General features: G+C 40.8%; 1 protein-coding gene across 17 annotated transcripts in view; it reads left to right on the top strand.

Annotated features, from left to right (window-relative positions):
• The first annotated feature begins 367 nt into the window (after positions 1-367).
• Positions 368-20,459, top strand: part of ZMYND11 (zinc finger MYND-type containing 11) — a 130,270-nt gene continuing 110,178 nt past the window's right edge. For 3 of the 17 annotated variants that reach the window (XM_036841559.1, XM_036841560.1, XM_036841549.1), the window contains exon 1: positions 639-846. The gene's annotated coding sequence lies outside the window, so the exon portion shown is untranslated. Of the gene's footprint in view, positions 482-517; positions 583-632; positions 847-960; positions 1,011-1,364; positions 1,676-20,459 lie in introns of those variants that run through there. The other 14 variants (XM_036841568.1, XM_036841564.1, XM_036841557.1 and 11 more) reach the window with 10 other exon arrangements.

Raw genomic sequence — 20,459 nt, 5'->3', positions numbered from 1 at the left:
TCCAAACTCCTATGGACAAAGGTCATTAGAGAAAACATGTGAAATCTATTAAGTATGCTTATCTCTGAGACTTTCTTAATCCACATATGGGGATCTTCTCTTCTTAGATCTAGAATTACAAACTAAGAAAGATAACCTTCTCCTTACACAAATTGGTAGTGTTTTTGCCAAAACGGTAATGGGTGGTCCCGTTCTTTCTGAAGTCCTGTTTGTGCACGTATGGAATGAGGAATTCAGCATATTCCTGCAATTTGTTTCGTTGACAGAATTTAAAAGGTATTAACACCATTTTACCGATCTTGCCAATTAAAATATTAATGCTTCTCCAAGACTTTGCCATTCCGACGGTGACTCTAGGCAGGTACGAGGCACACGAAAGCATGCGTCGGCCGGGCAGTGCCCGCGGCCGCGGGTCCGAGCTGACGATGCTGCGGGCGCCGGATCTTTGTGCGCTCCGCTCCCGGCTCCCGCGTGCCCGCACGTACGTAGCTTTCACGTGTGTGTTGATATGAAGTGCATGTGTGGATATGTAAGAATATGCTCAAATTTGGGGAGAGGCGCGGAGCACAGGACGGCGGGAAGGTGGGTGTGGGCGTGCACGGCGGGCCGGGCCGGGAGGGAGCCCGCGCCGAGCCCGAGCCCGCAGCGCGGCCGGCCGGCGGGCCACACAATAAAGCCCGGGGGCGGCGGGCGGGCGGCGGTGAGGAGGCCGGGCCGGCGAGCGGCCGCCCCGCTCAGCCCGCCATGTGAGCGGCGCCGCGGCCTCGCAGGACGCAAAGTTTCCCGGCAGCGGCGGCGCCTCAACTCCGCGCCCAGCCACGGCCCGCCGCTCGGCGAGGAGACACCGTAAGTGCGGCGGCGGGGCCTCAGTGCTTCCCTCGCCGGGTGCTCGCGAGTTTCTGTGGTGGAGGCTTGTAAACATGGCGCCCCTGAGGCGCGGAGCCGGAGCGGGGAGGCCGGGTCCGCGGAGCCGGGGAGCCAGGGAGGAGGCCGGGCCCGTGGAGCCGGAGGTCGGGAGGTCGGGGAGCCGGGGCGGGCGGCAGGGAGGCCGGGTCCGCGTAACCGGAGGCGGGGAGGCCGGGGAACCCGCGCGGGCGGCAGGGAGGCCGGGCCCGCGGTGTCTGGGAGGCCGGGAGACCGCAGCCCCCCCGCTCCCCGCCGGCCCTGGCCCGGAGGAGGCGGCGGCGGCGGGAAGGAGGCGGCGCGGGCGGCGGGCCGGGCGCGGAGGGGGAGGGCCGGGCGCGGCGGCGGCGGCGAGGACCGGAGCATAATGGTGGGAGACACTCGGCCTCGGTGGCGGGGCGGGGGCGGGGGCGCGGGCGGGGTGTCCGAGGCGGGGTGTTTGTGGAGCTCGGGCCCGGCTGCAGCTTCTCGGGCCGCGGGCGTGACCGCTGCTCGCCCCCCGCAGACAGCGCCGAGTGGACGGCGGAGCTTTGTTTGCGTCGGGCAGGGGCCTGCTGGTCTGCGGGGGTTCGGCTGCGCCCCCCGCCTTCGGCCGGCCGGGGAAGGGCGGCCGTGCAGGAGGAGGAGGCCCCGCAGGAGCAGGACGGCGCGGGGCCTGCACGGGCCGCTAAGCCGGGGAGTCGCGTGAGCGCCGCCCGCCGGGCCGGTCCTCCCCGCGCGCCCAGGCCTCGGGGCCAGCGGTTCGGCTCGGGGTCCGCCGGGACGCGGCCCTGTGAGTTTGGGGGCGGGTGGGGGGCGGGCGTCTGCCTTGACGGCTAGTTGTTGGGAGCGAAGGCCGCGGCTGGGCAGGGTGGTCCCCAAGGGCCCAGACGAGGCCTGGTCCCCGGGGCTGGGAACGGGCGGCAGCGAGGCCTCCGCCTCCTCCGCAGATCCTCCCGGGCCCCCAGGACCGCCTGAGTGTCCGCCACCCATCCCTACGGGCGTCCGGAGGGGAGCTAAGCTGGGGCGCAGCAGCCGGCCTGGGACCCCAACTTCCGCGTGGACTGTCCCCTTAACGCCTTTCTGGCCCAGCGCTGGAGGCGCTCACGGTGTGTCCGTGGTGCCCGGTGTTATGTACGGTGGGGGTGTGATACCCAGTGTGTCCATGGTGGTCGGTGTTACGTACCGTGTGGTCATGGTGCCCGGTGTGTCCGTGGCGCCTGGTGTTATATGCTGTGTGTCGGTGGTGCCCAGTGTGCACCTGGTATGTGGTGGGGCATGATTCCTAGTGTGTGCATGCTGCCTGGTTGTGTCCGTGGTCCCGAATGTGTGCCTGGTGTTATATACCGTGGGAGCATGCATGATACCCGTTGTGTTTCTGGTGCTCGGTGTGCACCTGGTACTTGGTGTTATATGTGGTGGGGATATCATACCTGGTGTGTGCATGGTACCTAGTTGTCTCTGGTGCCTGGTGTTATATATGGGTCCACATGATTCCCGGTGTGGGCATGTCATACCTGGTGTTACATACTGTGTGTTCGTGGTGCTTCGTGTGCGCTTGTGGGGTGTGTACATAGTACCCGGGGTCCTGTGAACTCAAAGCAGGTACCCTGTTGAGGGATGGTTGCCTGAAGGTTGGAGGGGCCCGCTTGGGTCAGATTTTTAGAGGCCCACAGGGCTTATGAGGTTTAGGTCCTGGGTCCGCTGGTCTGCCTCACCCAGGTGTTCTGCATCCTACAATAAGCGGTGTCCTGTGGAAACAAGAGACTGCTTAAAAATAATTTAGTCTGTTTAAAGGCAGAAAGTAAAACGTTTTTCTTTTAAACCGAGAAATGTAGTAGTTGTAACTTAGTAATTATGGGATGCATAACCTTTTCAGGTTTTTGGGTCATTGATTGTAATTAATGGTTTGAAGTTAGCAGAGAGATAGTCTTGGTTGTACTTTAAAAGTTTGAGTGCTTTCTGGTAAGCACGGTCACCTTTGTGACTTCTGAATTCTAACTTGTAGAAGCAGGAGATAAAATATGAATTTTGTACAGGCATGTTATTTTCTTTGTCTTTAGCGTTGATTAGTCATTATTTTGGTGGACTCTTCTTTATAAGATGGCCAAGTTAGAGAATCAGAGGTCAGAAAATATGGGCTGTGATTATGACAGAATCAATAAAATATTTTTCTTGCTTAACTCCATGCATGATTAACAGAGGATCTCTATTGTGGTACTTTTTCCCCTTAGATGTTGTTCATATGTTTCTCCTTAGATGTTGTTCATATGAAAACGGAATCTCCCTTTTACATTTTGTAATTGGGCAGTTTATTTATTCAGTTACCTGTTGCAAGGTGGTTAAATAAACATATATGTGAGTGCTCCCAGCTTTACAAAGAAAAATCAATTAAAATGTTAAAATTATCTCCTTAGTTCATATGCAGTATTTCTAAGATATCATTACGTTGATACTTTGAGTGTATGTCATCTTGCATGTTTCCATGAATTGACCTGTGTTTATTTGAACTCTCACCTTTTTGTAACAGTACCCACTTTTCCTTTAAGGGTTGTTCAGGTAGTGTATAAGAGAGACATTCATACCCTTTGGCATACCTAAATTGAGACACTGATTGAAGCTAATTAAGAATTTTAACATTTGTAATAAAGTATCAAATACTGTCCTACTGTTGCTTAAAGCCCTAAACCTCTGGTATCAGATTTTGTTTAACTACCCCTACCAGCCTTCAATTGAATTCTCCATAGAAAACATTTAAGCCAAGAGGCTGTATCTGGAAAAAAGGAGAAAATGTTAAGGAGAAGAGTCTGACTTAAAAAAAAAAAAAAAAAAAGTTTCACTGTTTGAAAACCTTAACTTGGACTTAACGTTGAATTTTTTTACAGGTTGATTAGATTCTTGTAATTTGGAGGTAGTATAGCAACATGAGTTTGAGGCCAGGTGACTTGGGTCTGAATCTCACCTCTGTCATTACTAGCAGAGTGATCTTGGGCAAATTATTTAAACTTGCCATGCCTGGTCTCAGTTTCCCCATCTGAAAAACAAGGAGTTTAATTGCTATCCGTATCTCTTACATGAAGACTTTCAGTTACTTTGTTTCAGTGGCATTGTCAAAATTTCAAAACAATTGAAATCTGCTTTGGTACCGTGATTCTGTGAAGATCAATAGTGATCTGAAGGTTCTCCATATCATCAGTGGTCTGTCTTCCTTTGGTCTTGATTTTTGAAATGTTTTTGTATCCACAAGTTTATAACATAAATGAGTACCATGATGAAAATAGGCATCATATATTGTATGTTTACCAAGTGTCAGCCATTGTGCAAAGTTCTTTATGTACACTATCCCACTTTTAAAAATCATACATGTGATCATCTTAAAAGCATAGCAGTCTTCCTTTTAACTGTGTAAGGTTCCACCTCCTTGTAGCACACCCACACCCCTCAACACACATACATACTCTCTAGAATAAGAAGTGAATGAACTATCAGTAGTAGTTTTTTGAGAGAATATGATCCATATAACATACAGGCTTGAGAATCTCTGTGATAAGAGGTGAAATGATAGAAATGAACATAATGGAAGGGAGATACAAATTGAAATCTAAATACCCATCAGTATGTTGTAATATCTCACATGTAGTATCTTAAACATATGTGCTGCCTTAAGGAAAGATCCTTTTGGGTGTGTGTGTGCCTATTACTGATTTTCCACTTAGAAAATTCTTGGAAAGCTATTTACAGGCATACCTCAGAGATACCATGGGTTCTGCTCCAGACCACCGTAGTAAAGGAGATATCACAATAAAGCAAGTCATGTGAGTTTTTTGGTTTCCCAATGCATATAAAAGTTATATATACACTATACTGTAGTCTGTTAAGTGTGCAGTAGCATTATGTCCAAAAACCAGTATACATACCTTAATTAAAAAATACTTTATTGCTAAAAATGCTAACCAACATCTGAGCCTTTAGTGAGCTTTAGTAGTCACATCAAAGATCACTGATTACAGATCACCATAACAAATACAGTAACAATGAAAAAACTTAAAATGTTGCAAGAATTACCAAAATGTGACACAGAAACACAAAGTGAGCAAATGCTGTTGGAAAAATGGCGCCAGTAGACTTGCTCAATGCAGGGTTGCCACAAATCTTCAGTTTGTGAAAACAGTATTTGTGAGGGCCTGTAAGGTGAAGTGCAATAAAATGAAGTTTGCCTGTAGTTTGTATTGTGAAAATGCTGTACAATATTTGATATCAAATTACTTACAAATGCAAATAAATAGTATGCAAAATTTAAAAAATATTTATTTGGAAATTAAGAAAATATTTGTAGAGACCATTATGTATTTAGTAGGGAAATTTAGCAAATTGTTAGGCTTAGGTATTCAACTCAATTTTACAAATCTAATTTATGTTCAACTAGTAAATATTTAGACATCATTCATTGTATTTTGGGGGTTTGTTTTCTATTCATTAATACATAATGGCTAATCATTTGCCTAACTTCATGTGAAATTAAAGAAATAGACAAAGAGATTAATAGAAATGACAAAGGTAATGGAATACTGTCATCTCAGCATTTTTAAGGGATCATATGGACTCATCTGTTCTTCAGAGATGAGAGGAATATATTGAGTAGATTACCTTGTACTCTTATATAGTAGTTGGAAAAATGTGTTGCTGAAAACTTATACATAGTGTTTTAATTTTGTAAACTGAGTAATATTTAAGTATAATAAACTAGTTTTGTTTTAAAGAAATGCTTTTATAGTTGTTCCATAATGTTTCATAAGAGCACATTAAAATATATTGTATTTTCTTGTAATAGGTAGAATATGTTTTGATATCTTGAGTTCATTCATTGTTATTTATTGAAACTGCTATGTGCTAGACACTTGCTAGATAACACAGTTACTGAAGCAAGTGCAATAAAGTGCAACAAGAAATTAAGTACAGGTGCTATGGAGCAATGTCTGTGAGTTAGGGTACATTGTATTTGAGCTGAGATTACTTTTGAAGTCTTAACACTGATTTCAAATTCATTCTAATTTGTAACTTTGCGACTTTATTAACTACTTGAGGATTTTAAAAAAATTATTTAATTTTTGGCTGCGTTGAGTCTTCGTTGCTGCACGCGAGCTTTCTCTAGTTGCAGCGAGTGGGGGCTACTCTTCGTTGCGGTGCGCGGGCTTCTCATTGCGGTGGCTTCTCTTCACAGAGCACGGGCACTAGAGCGCACAGGCTTCAGTAATTGCAGCACGTGGGCTCAGTAGTTGTGGCTCACGGGCTCTAGGGTGCAGGCTCAGTAGTTGTGGCGCACGGGCTTAGTTGCTCTGCGGCATGTGGGATCTTCCCAGACCTGGGCTCGAACCCGTGTTCCCTGCATTGGCAGGCGGATTCTCAACCACTGCACCACCAGGGAAGCCCCCACTTGAGGATTTTTAAAAACAACTTTGTTATGATTAGTAATTTTTTTTTGTTCTCCTGATACTATCTAAGCACTAAGATAGTCCCACTTAAAACCTTTAATATTTTTTCCTAATTTGACCTGCTTGTGTGCTAAGTAAACTTAAAATAGAATTTAAAGAAGGAAGACTCTTCTTTCCTATCCAAGCATTTATCATGTAAACAAAAGAAAGATATATACAAATAGTTAGAAATGGATTTGTTTTGAGAGCTTGTTACTTAATACCAACTCTCACAATTGGGATTTAAAATGCTATATTTTTAAAATGAGGAAGATACTGTGGTGTATTGCAAGATAATATGTCATAAATACATTGTACTTCGATTATGTACACACATTATGTCCCTTTAGAAGTCTTCTTTGTAAGCAGTTTTTAGAAAGCTGTTTATCATTGTAAAGGTATTGCTTGTGGCAGCACCATTGTTTGTAAAGGAAGGTGTCATTGAGCACCTACTATCCTAGGCAATTTACATACTCCATTTAGTTCTCACAGCAGCATAATGAGGGAAGTATTTATTATAGTATGATTATATGATAAATTACAATATTATACAGCACAGTTATAAGTATTATATAACTTATAATAGAGAAGAGACTTGGAAGAGTTAAGTTATTAGTGCCTGGGGTCACACAGAACACATGATCAAATGGGTATTTGAATTCACGTCTATGACTAGCAAACCTATACTCCATTTAAAACAAAAAAATTATTTATTTACTTCCTCCCTCCCTCCCTTCTTTCCTTCCTTCCTTGGGTCTTCGTTTCTGCGCCGGGCTTTCTCTCATTGCGGAGAGCGGGGGCTACTCTTTGTTGTAGTGCGCGGGCTTCTCATTGCGGTGCCTTCTCTTTGTTGCAGAGCACGGGCTCTACGCGTGAGGACTTAAGTAGTTGTGGCACGTGGGCTCGTTAGTTGTGGCTTGTAGGCTCTAGAGCGCAGGCTCAGTAGTTGTGGCGCGCGGGCTTAGTTGCTCCACGGTGTGTGGGATCTTCCGGGACCAGGGTTCGAACCCGTGTCCCCTGCATTGGCAGGCGGATTTTTAACCACTGCGCCACCAGGGAAGTACCCCTATACTGCATTTGGCTGCTCTTTCTCCCTAAAACTCACCAACTTCTTGGATCTTTGTACTCATACACTGTCATCTTACAAGTATACATTTATGTCTGCAAAAGTATGGAATAGTAACAGAACGTGAAACTATGCTCACTCTTCTTTCAAAAGTAGGAGGTGGAAAGAAAGGAATATTAGAAACCTCCTGGTAATCAGAACATTCCATACGTAAAGTTCTGGTTAATTCCAGTTTCACTGGTAATGACAGCTCGTAACCTAAGAACAAGCATAAATAATTGGCTCATTTTCTTGCTGTAACTATTGGCAACTCACATTATGAAGATAACTTGCCACAGGGTGTGTGGGGGGAACTTACAATCATTTTAATACTTACGTATAGGAGAGAAATGTTTGAAAATATTTGAAATTAACTTTACCACTAAAGTTTTTGTGCTGCATTAGAAGGGGCAGTCATTGTCTTGAGGAATCTTTTAGTATTCCTCTGTTGCATAAGTTCAATTTGGATTGAAATAGCTAATTTCTTGAAAGTTACTCTAAGTGCTGAGGCTTCAGGAGTCAGTAGGTGTTTATTGTCTAAAATAAAATAGTGTGAAGCATATGGTGAAGAGAGACATAGATCAATTGAGTTGTAGCATGCCCAGGTTCAGATTGTGTTGATGCTCATCAGCGGGGATATTATATAAGGTTTTCTCATATTTAATAGTTATAGAAAGATATTTTAAAAAGAAATAGTCTTTTAATGAAGGCTAAAGTATCTCACTTGAAAGCTATTATGAACGCTTTATTTTTTTTTGTAGATTCTTGATTTATCTGCTTGTTGATTGCTTTTCTGTCTCAAAACTGTATCTGAAAAATGCTGTTAGGGAGATCAAGTTCTTAATTTTCAACTGAGTTTTGACATGGAGCCCTTCTCAAATTAGTATTGAATATATATACTTTAGCTGGCCAATACTTGTGGTAGGAACAAGTGAGATTGATTTATTTGGGCTTGCCATTGATACCATATTTAAAAGGTTTTCGGGGCATTTTATTTACTATTAGAGACGTTATCTTTTTAAATTGTAGAGGGTATAAAGTTTAAAGTGGTTTATTTTTCTACTGTACTTGTAATTTAACATTTCTTTTATGTTTAAAAATGTCACACTTAGTGTAATGTCAAAATACCTGATATCTTTTATTTTGAAATAACATATTTTCTTATTCTGCACATATATTTTCTACACATACAGTTCTGAAGAAGCCTCTCGATTGTGATCAGTATTCGTGTTAGGTTGTTTTAGTTAAGAAACTTCCATTTGAGTAATTTGAAAGTTAAATTTTATTTTCTTATGATTATTAAAATAAACCTAGCTTTAGTCTCAGTTATTTCCTGGTGAATTAAAAGCTGAACAACCGGGCTTCCCTGGTGGCACAGGGGTAAAGAATCTGCCTGCCAATGCAGGGGATACGGGTTCAAGCCCTGGTCCGGGAAGATCCCACATGCCACGGAGCAGCTAAGCCCGTGTGCCACAACTACTGAGCCTGCACTCTAGAGCCCGCGAGCCACAACTACGGAAGCCCGTGCGGCTAGAGCCTGTGCTCCACAACAAGAGAAGCCACCGCAATGAGAAGCCTGCACACTGCAATGAAGAGTAGCCGCTGCTCGCCACAACTAGAGAAAGCCTGTGCGCAGCAATGAAGACCCAGTGCAGCCAAAAATAAACAAACAAATAAATAAAATATTTAAAAAAAAAAAAAAAGGCTGAACAACCACCAATCCAGTTTAAAGGCAGACTTTCTCTTGATTCATCTGCGTATTTTAAACAAATGCTAACGAAAAAATACTGTTGTAAGCCTTATTGAAGTAGTACTTGCATCTTATTTGTTCTTTTAAATAGATTCTTTGGGATTTTGGATGACACATGGGAAGCTCTTGATGGTACACTGGTTCTCAGTCATGACTGAGCATCTGAATTACTTTTTTTCTTAACAAAAACATTAAGTCAGAATCTCTGGGGATGGGTCTGGGTTCTATTTTAAAGTTCCAGTTGGGATTTTTTTTTAACTTTTAAAGTTACAAATTTTTATTTTTTTAAGTAGGCCAAGTACATATGACGACTTCTAGAAAGTTCTTTTTATAATGGTTTATAGAAAATGATGTACTCTACAACCTTCAGCTCTCTGTCTCAGAAATTATTTTTCAGGAATCTTATTCTTGAAGTTTCCTACACAGGATAATCAAAATAGCCTGAAAAATAAATATATCCCAGAAGAAAACCTCAAGTCTTTTCAGGTTCCTCAGAAATGCTCTGGTATTGTCACTCTGCTGATGGTCAGGGAAGGTGGATAGCAAAGGTGGGGTTGGTTGGTGTTTCCTAATGGTCCTGCATTGTGTCTGAGGCAAATGATGTCCGGGGGTAGGCTGCCACCCAGTTCAGTGTCTCTGAGATTTCCTGTAGTTTGAGCAGTGGCCAAGTGTTCCTGCAGGTTGTGGAGTAAGCTTGTGACCCTGACAGGCATCAGAAGCACTTGGATGTCTTTCCCTGGGCGATTATGCCAGCCATGGTGAAGTTGTGCCTGCAGGCGATAGTGAGACCATCTGAGGAGGTTTTCCTGGCACTGCTGCTTAGCAACCTGGGTATCCTTGGCTTTTGTCTGGATTTCAGGTGATCCTTGATGTTCCTACAGATTGGGGGTGTCATTTCCACTTACAGGTTGTTCCCCAGAGATAGGACCAGAGCAGGAGCAGATTCATTGTCTAAACTGAGTACCAGAAGATTCTGAGGGAAGAAGCCTGTGAGCTGTGAGATTCACTGTCACTGCAGTCACTGATGGCCAGTATCTGTGTTCTCTCCTGTTCTTGCACTTCTCCCTCAGCATGCTGAGGCTTCCCAGTGGGCTTCCTGAGGACCTATGGAGAGCCTGAGAATTTGCACTGGTTTCTCTTCCTTCCTCTCTAGTGCAGAATCCATCAGTCTTCGGAAGTCAGGGCTTTAGAGGAGGAGGAGTGGCCTGGAGAAGCCTCATTTGGCCTGGTGCTGACTGTTGGTCTTCAAGTTCTGAGCAGGTCATTCGCTCTTCCAGCCGGATGCCACAGCCTCCTCTGCAGGCCGTTTCCCACTGACATCAGTCCTCTCGCTTTTGTCTATTTTAAAGTGTGTTAAGTCAGATTGTCTTAAATAAACATAAATTTCTCAGTTTTAGATTACCAGATATGTTCAAGAATTATATTGGTTGCTCTTGTCAGAACTGCATTTTTAAATAGAATATTCCTATAAAATTGGACCTTGCAGAATAGAGTGGAAAATGTTAGATGGGTATACTATTACAAATTATTTTATATACTGTTTGTTCCTAAGTAGAGATACTATTTCATAGAATGATTCTAAATATTATAATAATAGGGAGGGAAGAGGATCTGACATCTGATTCATAGAGAAAGTAATTGACTAAAACATTTGAATTCTACCAAATGAAATGCTGAGCTGAAAACTGGTCACTGCGGTCTCTGCTCTGTCTCCTCAACTCAGGGAGACCACAGGCTCTGTTCCTGTTTTCTTTCCCTGTACTGTGGCCTGAAATCTGCTAATAGGCAGTATTCGGAGACAATTGTAAACCTCTCCTCATTCATTTTCCTTCTCCCAGAGCTTATAATCCTGTCATCAGGATATTTTGGAGTCTGTCCTTAGTCTAATTTTCTAGCCTTATCTCCTGTTCCCCTAAGTAAAACTTTTACTTCAGCCAGTTATGTTTACTCTTTCAGTAAGTGTTTTCTTTAATGCACAAGTAGTACTTTTACATTAATAATACTTTATAACTTTTGCTCGGGTATCCTCCTTTCCCCTCAGCATTCTGCCCCCAGTGCTGAAGTTAGCTTAAAATTTAATTTAAAATTTGTTGGCATTTGAGATCTCTATCAAGTTTCATCTTCTCCATCTTATTGCTATCCCACAGTGATCTGTCCCCTTACAGCATTTAAAGTTTGCCTCAACTAGTTCTTATTCTATGTTGCCTTTTATAATCGTCTTATAATTATCTTACCTTCCTATAATTATCTTATTTTCCCAGTTCCTTGACCTGAGAACACTAACTTTTAAAATTTCTTTATAATACCTAGTACAGTGCTGTACATATAGTAGGTCACATAAGTGCATGTAGGTAGACAAAAGAATGCCCCTTTATCTTTTCAGTGCCTACAATATATAGGCAAAACCCGAATTCTGGATGAATTTACCCTAACAGCCTGCATGCTGGTAGAGGGAAACTACAGAGCTCATGACACTGTATGTAGGTTCTTGGAAACCAACATACATGGTCATCTGGGCTCTCAGGCTTTCTCTGATCAGTTCACCGTCCACTTTCAATAATGACTTACTAAACTTTCTTCACTTTCCTCACACCTCTCTACCCCCCATTACTCTTGTAGAGGAGTTTAGCCTCTTTTTCCAGAGGAGAAGGAAGGCTTCCTGTGGGAAGTAACTTGCTTTACTCCAGATCTGCAGACATGCCTGCCCTCACATCTCCTTCTCTCATTCTCTTCACCTCTGTCTCTGTAGATCATCCCTTCTGAAACCTCTTACCTATCTCATTTGCATTCCCTTCTATACTTGCTCTCTTCGATTTTCATTTAGATATACTCTGACATCATCTCACCGTTACAAAACAAACAAAACAGAAAACAACAAAAATCTTTTCAGAACTCCACATCCACTGCTCTGGTTTTCTTTTCTCCCCTATATAATCCTTCTTCTTTCTGAACACTTATCCAAAGAATCATCTTTCTTTTTGTTTCTGTACTTCTTCCCAGTCCAGCTTCTACACTATCAGACGACTGAAGCTGTTCCAGGGAGGTGCTGTGACTGCCAAGTTGCTGAGTCCACCTGAACCTTTCAGCCCTCCATTCTACTTGACTTTCATCAGCTGAGAGGCACAGTTGACCATTCCCTTCGTGAAACACTCCTTTTTGTTTTTGTTTTTTGTAATGCCACACTCTTTTGCTTTTCTTTAGAACCTTTGGCTGCTGCTTGTCTGTTTACCAGCTGCTCTTCTACTGCCTAGAATGAAACATGAGGTGCCCCCCACTCTGCCCTAGGACTCCATTCTTTCTTCACTACCTGCCTCCCTCCAGAGTCTCATCCCGACTCATGGTTTCACTTACCACCAACATGGGAATAATTATTATATCAGCTAAGGTGCTTTCAACCGGAACTTACAGAAGAACTTGACTCAAACTGGCTAATGCAAACTTATTCTCTCATCTCACTGGAAGTCCAGAGAGAGGATAGACTCCAGGTGACACAAGCAACAGCTCAAAGAACCATCTTTCCTTTGTCCAGCCCTCAGCATCAGCTTTATTCTCAGGCTAGTTCCCCTCAGGGCGGCAAGAAGGCTGCATCAGTTTTGGGCATCATATTAAGACCTAGTGATATTTAGAGGGAGAAGAGGCCATTTTTTAGGGCTAGGAATTGGTCCTAAAAGTAGCCCTAGCACACTTCTCCCTCATTGAGTCGCGTAGCACTTGCTGGACTTGATGTCAGCTGATAAGGAAGATGGAATTACCATGATTGATGCAGGCTAAATAGCTGCTGGGAGTCTAATCACTGTCTTCTGTTGGGAGTCTAATCACTGTCTTCTGCTGAGAATTCTTCAGTGGCTTCCATTGCCCTTAGGTTAAAGTTTCAAATCCTTTATGAAAGGATTGGCTTATGAAACTCCATGTAATCCGGTCCCTGTGTACTGTGCCACCTGTGGTTATGGCCATGGCCATTTTTAATGCTTATGAGATGGGATTATTTCAGAAAACAATATGCCTTCATAAACCACAACTAATAATTATATTCTTTTTAAAGTTTCCTGGAGACTCACTCTCCTCCCGCTCCTTCCCACTGTTTGCTCCTTGACCTCAAAATTCTTAACACAGTGTCTGTCCTAGGCAGTCATTACTCTATCTATTAGAAATGTGAAATGAGACCAGACTTTTTTGACGCTACTTGTCAAGATTATGGGAAACATGTTTTACCCAAATTAAAACTCAAGAGTACTTTAGAAACAGACATTGTATTAAAATAACAAGTATTTGGCAGTTTAGCTATAGGAAGTGCTGGATTTATTTGCAGACGTCAGTGTCTGCTATTGCTTGTGTCTGCTGTACACATTTCACAGTGTGTAAGATAATTATAAGATTTCAGATTTTCTTGCATAAGTAATACTTTATACACTTTCAAAGATATTATAAGCTTTATGATATATATTATAACAGTTCAATAAGACAGTATGAAAAACAAGACAGGAATGTGTGTTCCCCAGTCCTGCCCAGAGGCCATTGCCAGCCTAAATGCCCGCTGTTCTGGATGTTTGACATTAGTGCAGGAGGAGTGCCACATGTTCTCACCCGTCCTGTGTATTTGCTTTAATCTAGAAAGTGGTTATATAATTTCTAAGTTCTTTATTCTTTTGCTCATTCATTATGGTAAAGTAGATGTAGTTAAGTGGGATATGCTCCTTTGTTGCGGTAAAATATCCTTGTACGGACTGCCAAATAATTGAGGGTTTAAACAGTTATAGTTGATTCTCATGCATTCAGAATCCAAATAATGGAAAAGTTCAGTTGCAAACTTTGGTCTCATTTCATTAATTAAAGAGATGGTAATTGTCAAGGTAAATGTATTAGGAAAAAAGAGAGGTCAGTACAGACTGAGAAAGCACCTAGATCTTGCCGGTATAAGTATGTTGTGATTATTAATGTGCATGAAAGTATAAGCCGTTATTTGAGTTGTCCACCTTTTAAATTCATTCAAATGTTTATTAAGCAAGACATGTTTCTTTTAGTATAAACTGCATTGGATAAAATTGACTGATTTTATGTTGTCTCTCTTTGACCTTGAATACATTCAGCATGGTGCTAATATGTACTCTAATTCATATTCCATCAGTTCTGAAGTACAGAATTGCTATTTGTCATTTTCTTCAGATTTCACATTTACCATTATACAGTCTCCAAATTATGAGAGACTCCTCTTGAAAAACATTTTTTGAGAGATGAAACATTCTGGCTAACTTAGCATGAGCTGGTATGGTTGCTGTGTAATAAATGAATGGCTAATTTAAAATAATTTTTAATACAAACATTATATGCCTTATTTCATAGATATCTAAGTTCCTATAAGACAGTGATTGGGTCACTTTAAAAGCCTTATTAGGAAGTTAATGTTATGAGCTGATTATAGGGACACAGTAATCCCTGTTCTACCATGCTGGTATTTATCCAGAGTTGGCCATCTCTAACTGGAAACATCATAAAAGCTTCAGTTTTCTTCATCTCCCTACTTAAAATGGTTTTCAGGATGTTTATAATGTTATAAAAATGGTATTCTCAAAACATTTAAAAAGTAAAGATCACATTTTGTTTTAATTTCAGTCGATTTTTGTTATTCACTGTAGTTATGTTCTGTAAGGTCACCACAAACACTGAATCAGCCAATACTGACCCTTTACCCCAGGGGAAATGCAGGGTTCAGTACCTGCAAGCCTCTGGCCACACGTTTTTCTAACCAAAATTTCCAATGAATAGGTTCATTTGCCAACATCCTGGTTAAAAAAAAAAAAAAAAAAAAAGGTCTCAGTGTCCAAACATGTTCTCCTACAGAGCACTTTTCCTGTAGAGGATTTGCTTGCAAATTTCATTTTTCACATGATATCACCTTTTGAAACCTGCAGGCCAGCTCTAGCTGAGGAGGGTTTAGCATTTTCCTGAACCCTGACGTGATTGTGAATTTCTGTGGCTTTCAGCCTCAGGACAGCGCTGCCCGCTGCACTTTTTATGGATCCAGGAACTTGGCAGCTTTCCTGTCTTCTCTGTAGACAGGTTCCTGGTTCTGGACGTTGGGGTGGTTGAGTCTTTAGGAAGCACCTTAACTGGGCCTGAGCTGCACTCAGCAGACACACCAGGTGCATCTCAGCCTTTGAGGCCCAGGAGACAGGACGCACCTCAGCACTGTGGGGGCCATTTTAAACAGCAAAAACACCAACTTAAAAAGCACAACAACTCCAGGCACGTGGCCTACATAGAGTTAGAAAAGGACACTGCTTGACGGAGCTGGAACATGAGGGCAAAGCGTTGCCCTGTCCCACCTTGGCTGGCGTGTGTGCCTGTCTGCCAGTAACTGCCAGAAGGCCATGAGTATTGACTCGGGGTCACAGATCTAGCAAGTAGGTGAATTCACAATGTGGAATCCACGAATAATGACAGCTGACTATAGATGCAGTACTAAAGTTCTTCTGTGTCAGGGTTTTTATGATGATTTTCATTTTTGTATCTTTTATTTCATTTTATAAAACAATAAAGTGCTGAAATTTCACGGCTACAAATGAAATATAAGAAAATTCCTCTTAGTTTTGAATTCTATTAATTGGACATTTTTTTCCCTGTAATTTTATCTCTTTTTACAAGCTAGGTAGGGCTTAGTATATACTAGGCCCTTGGTAAATTTGGCTTTGAAAGAAGGATTAGGATTTTTTTTCCAGAAAACATTTTATATGATTAAACAAATTACATGTATTTCAGAGAAATTGAGATTTTATGGGGGAAAAATGTACATTGTTTTGGTATGTGTTTTTTAAATATCGAGGAAAGTGGTTGATACCAGGGGCAAAAAATGTAGAGGGAAAGATTGGCAAGTTTGATTACATAAAAACTTAAAACTGAAAAAAACTCATTATAAACAAAGAAGGAAACTGGGACAATATTGGCAACATAAATGATAACCCAAAACATACTATTCATCAGGTGTTCATAAAGAATTTTGAAGAATCATTAATAAAATGGCAAATCATATAATAGGAGATAGAGAACACAGTACTTTTCTAAAGAAGAGCTACAAATGTTAAAGAACAAAACAAAACAAAAAACTTGAAAGATGTTTGGCCTCAATGGCAATTTTAAGAAAAACAAAATGTGATACAATTTTTGCACTTTTGGTTTTGGTGAAAATTAAAACGAGACCAAAAAATCTAAAAAGGCTAACTAATAATCCATAATAATTATGATCTAAAAACAGACACACTTTACTCAGAGGAGAGCTTCTACCGTCTTCCACCGTGACCGAGGTCCTCCCTGGGAGACCATCTGTCATGAGGGTGTTTTTCTGATATTTTGGTGGACAACACATTTAAAACAGTTAAAAAAGGAACAAGGAATCCTTTGAGAAATGCATACTAAGAAGAGGTTACTGTGCCACTGAGTGTGAACACTGAGGGAGAAGGTAGAAAATTACAAAAATCAAGCACATGAATGCAAAAAGCACGCCTGTTTGGTTTGTAGCAGTCAGTTTGCCCCTTAGGGGACATTTGGCAATGTCTGGAGACATTTTTGGAAGTCAAGCCCTGGGGGATACTCTTGGCATTTGGTGGGTAGAGGCCAGGGATGCTGCTAACACCTTACGATGTACAGGACAGCTCCACAACGGTCATCTGGCCCACAATAGCCCCGAGGTGGAGAAGCCTGGTGTAGGGGCAGGCAGGTCCTGTGTACCTCAGGGGCGTGTTGATGTACTGCTGCAGGTGATGCTGACCCTGGGTTGTTAAGAAAATGTGTTTGTTATATACAGCACGCCGGTTAAACAGGTGTGGACATTTCTAATACATGTATGTTAGATTTCCAATCACATTGTTTTAAGAAATTTTTAATGCATAAAAAAATCATTTACTTGGAAGATCTTTATATCTTATTTTTAAGGATAAACTAGGCATTACTGTATTTTAGTGTTTTAACTACATGAGTTACATCACTGTAACTTACTGGAAAATCTTTTTATCTTTTCATGTGATTGCTTGCTTTTTAAAAATTAATTAATTAGGCTGCGCTGGCTCTGTGTTGCGGCACACGGATCTTTGTTGCGGTGTGTGGGATCTTTGTTGCGGTATGTAGGAGCTTTAGTTGAGGCATGTGGGATCTAGTTACCTGACCAGGGATCAAACCCAGGCCCCTTGCATTGGGAGCACAGAGTCTTAACCACTGGATCACCAGGCAAGTCCCCTTCACGTGATTACTTTCTCAACATAAATATGCTAATTACAAATATGATACATGCTTTAGCTTAAAGGTCCTTAAAGTTAAAATAGTTCTCTAACCTTTAGATAATGTGAAAACCATGTATTTGGAAGTATACTGGTGGATTATATTCATTTGGGAGGTAGCATATTTGTGGAGTGGAGAATTTCTCATTGTTTGGTCTGAGTTTTCATAATTTTCCAGGATATGGTTCAGAGGACTTATTTAGTAAAAACACAAAATAATTTGAGTCAAATTAAAAATTCAAAAAATACCTTTATATTACTCAATATTTTAGGTTATGTAGGCATAGATCTTTTCATTGGTACTGGGGAGTCAGTGGTATGTAATCTATCATTTCTTTGATATTTTTTGCTGGTAGGGGGGAGGAGGATATAAAGACTCAAGTTTGTTTTTTTAACTGAATTTTATAACTTACACTTAATCATTGTTTTTGTTATTAAGGATAAATTACTGTGGACAGTAATGAACATTTGATACCTTTGTCTTGGGAATTTGAGGAAAATAATTTAGATTTAAAATATATGGCAAGATGTTAATTGTTGAAGCATAAAAGGTTCATATAATTCTACTTTTGTATGTACTTGAAGTTTTCCATAATAGTTGTTTTAAAAATCTAGTAACAGTGAAAGCAGACAGGAGCTACTCCCGAGTGGGAAGGGAGCTGGTCTCAGGCAGGGAAGGGGAGACACATTTAAAAATAAGTGATCATGGTTTGAAATTTCCTTTTAAGTTGAAAACTTTTAATAGAAGCTATAAAATAATCCTCTCGTGACTCCTCACATCAACAAAATGACATGTTTGGTGACGTTTTAAATGCACAATTCAGTTGTTTCTAGCACATTCTCAAGGATGTGGAGCCATTACCACTATGTAATTCCAGACAATTTTCACACCCCAAAAAGAAACTTCGAATCCATTAGTGCACTTCCCATTTCCCCTCCCTCGACCCAGGCAACCACTCATCTGCTTACTGTCTCCATGGATTGGCCTATTCTGAATATTTCATATCAGTGGAGTCATACAACATGTAGTCGTAGTCTTTTGTGTCTGGCTTCCTCACTTAAAATGATGTTTTCAGGTTTCATCCATGTTGTAGCATGTGTCAGTGCTTCATTCCTTTTTATGGCTCAGTAGTACTCCATTGCAGGAATAATATTCCATTAGATGTACCACATTTTGTTTATCCATTCATCAGTTAATGGATATGTGGGTTGTTTTCACTTTTTGGCTATTAAGAATGATGCTGCTATGAATATACATGCACAAAGTTTTGTTGGACATAGGTTTTTTTAATTGAGGTATAATTGACATATAACGTGTAAATTTAAGGTGTATGTGTTGATTTGATACATATATATTGCCCTATGATTACCACCATAGAGTTAGTTAACACTTCCATCACATAACGTAAGTATCATTTCTTTTTTGTGGTGAGAACATTTAAGATCTAGTTTCTTACAACTTTCAAGTGTATAATACAGTATTGTTAACTATAATCACAATGCTGTGCATTAGATCCCCAGAATTTATCTTCTAACTGCAAGTTTCTACCCTTTGATGAACATGTCCCTAATTTTCTTGGGCCATATGCCAAGTAGAATTGCTGGGTCATATGGCAACAATTTTTCTCCCTTCTTTTGAGGAGCTGCCAAACAATTTTCTAAAGCACCTGTACCATTTTACATTCCCACTAGTGATGTATGAGGATACCAATTCCTCTATATCTTTGTCAACACTTGTCTAGTTTTTCACTATAGCCATCCAATGAGTGTGAAGTAGTATCTCGTGGTTTTGACTTGCATTTCCCTAATGACTAATGATCTGGGCATATTTTCATGTGCTTATTGGCCATTTGTATATCCTCTTTGGAGAAATGTCTGTTTAAATCCTTTTCCCATGTTTAAACTGGATTGTTTGTCTTTAGTCTGAGAGGTGAGAAATGGTATGTTAAAATGTTGTGCTAAATTACTCTTCTCTAATTATGAGGCAAATTAAGCATCTTTCCATAAGTTTATGGTCCTTTTGTATTACTTTTTCTGTTTTCTGCCTGTCCACATCTTTTGTCCATTTTTTTCTATTGGATTTTTGAGCTTTTTCTGAAAGTTGAGGTTATTTACATATTAGTGATATGTAATTTATGACATAAGTGCAAATGTTTTTTATACTTTTACCTATTCAATTTATCATGTATATTTTTACCTTGGTCTTGCAGTATTTTGGCCATGCAAAGGGCTATAATTGTGTTCATTTGCTTACTTGTTTTTAGATTTTTGTTTTTTGTTGTTATTGGTCATGGTAGTTGAATTTATCAACCTTTCCCTTATTTTTTTAATTGAACTATAGTTGATTTACAATATTGTATTGTATTAGTTTCAGCTGTATAGCAAAGTGATTCAGTTATATATATGTATTTTCAGGTTATTTTCCATTATAGATACTGAATATACTCCCCTGTGCTATACAGTAAATCCTTGTTGCTTATCTATTTTATGTATAGTAGTTTGTATGTGTCAATCCCATACTCCTAATTTATCCCACTCCCCCTCCCTCTCCCATTCTCCTGTTGTTTTGCTTCTGGATTTTGAAACACAGGAATGTTTTTTTTTCAACTCTCGGTTTTAAAGGAATTTATCTACGCTTTCTTCTAGTATTTGGCTGGTTTCATTATTTTTATGTGTAGACTTTTGAAACATTAGGAATTTATTCTAGTGTATAGGTGGAAAAATCCAGTTGTCCTAATGTTATTTATTAAAAATCCTTCTTTTCACCATTGATTTGAGCTGTTTCCTTTATCATATAATATATTTCTGTAAACATTTGGGGCTAAATCTGAACTTTCTATTTTGTTCCAGTAGTTTCTGTCTTCTTATGTGCCAGTACCTGACTATGTTAATTGTATATAATTGATTATGTATTAATCCATGGTAGGGCTAGCTCTTCCTCATTGTTTTTCTTTTTTGGAAATTCTTGCTTATTCTTCCAAATG

This window comes from Balaenoptera musculus, chromosome 2, assembly GCF_009873245.2.
Source record: "Balaenoptera musculus isolate JJ_BM4_2016_0621 chromosome 2, mBalMus1.pri.v3, whole genome shotgun sequence".
NCBI classification, from domain to species: domain Eukaryota; kingdom Metazoa; phylum Chordata; class Mammalia; order Artiodactyla; family Balaenopteridae; genus Balaenoptera; species Balaenoptera musculus.
Note: the sequence above shows the minus strand (reverse complement) of the source record. Positions and strands in the feature narration are given on the sequence as shown.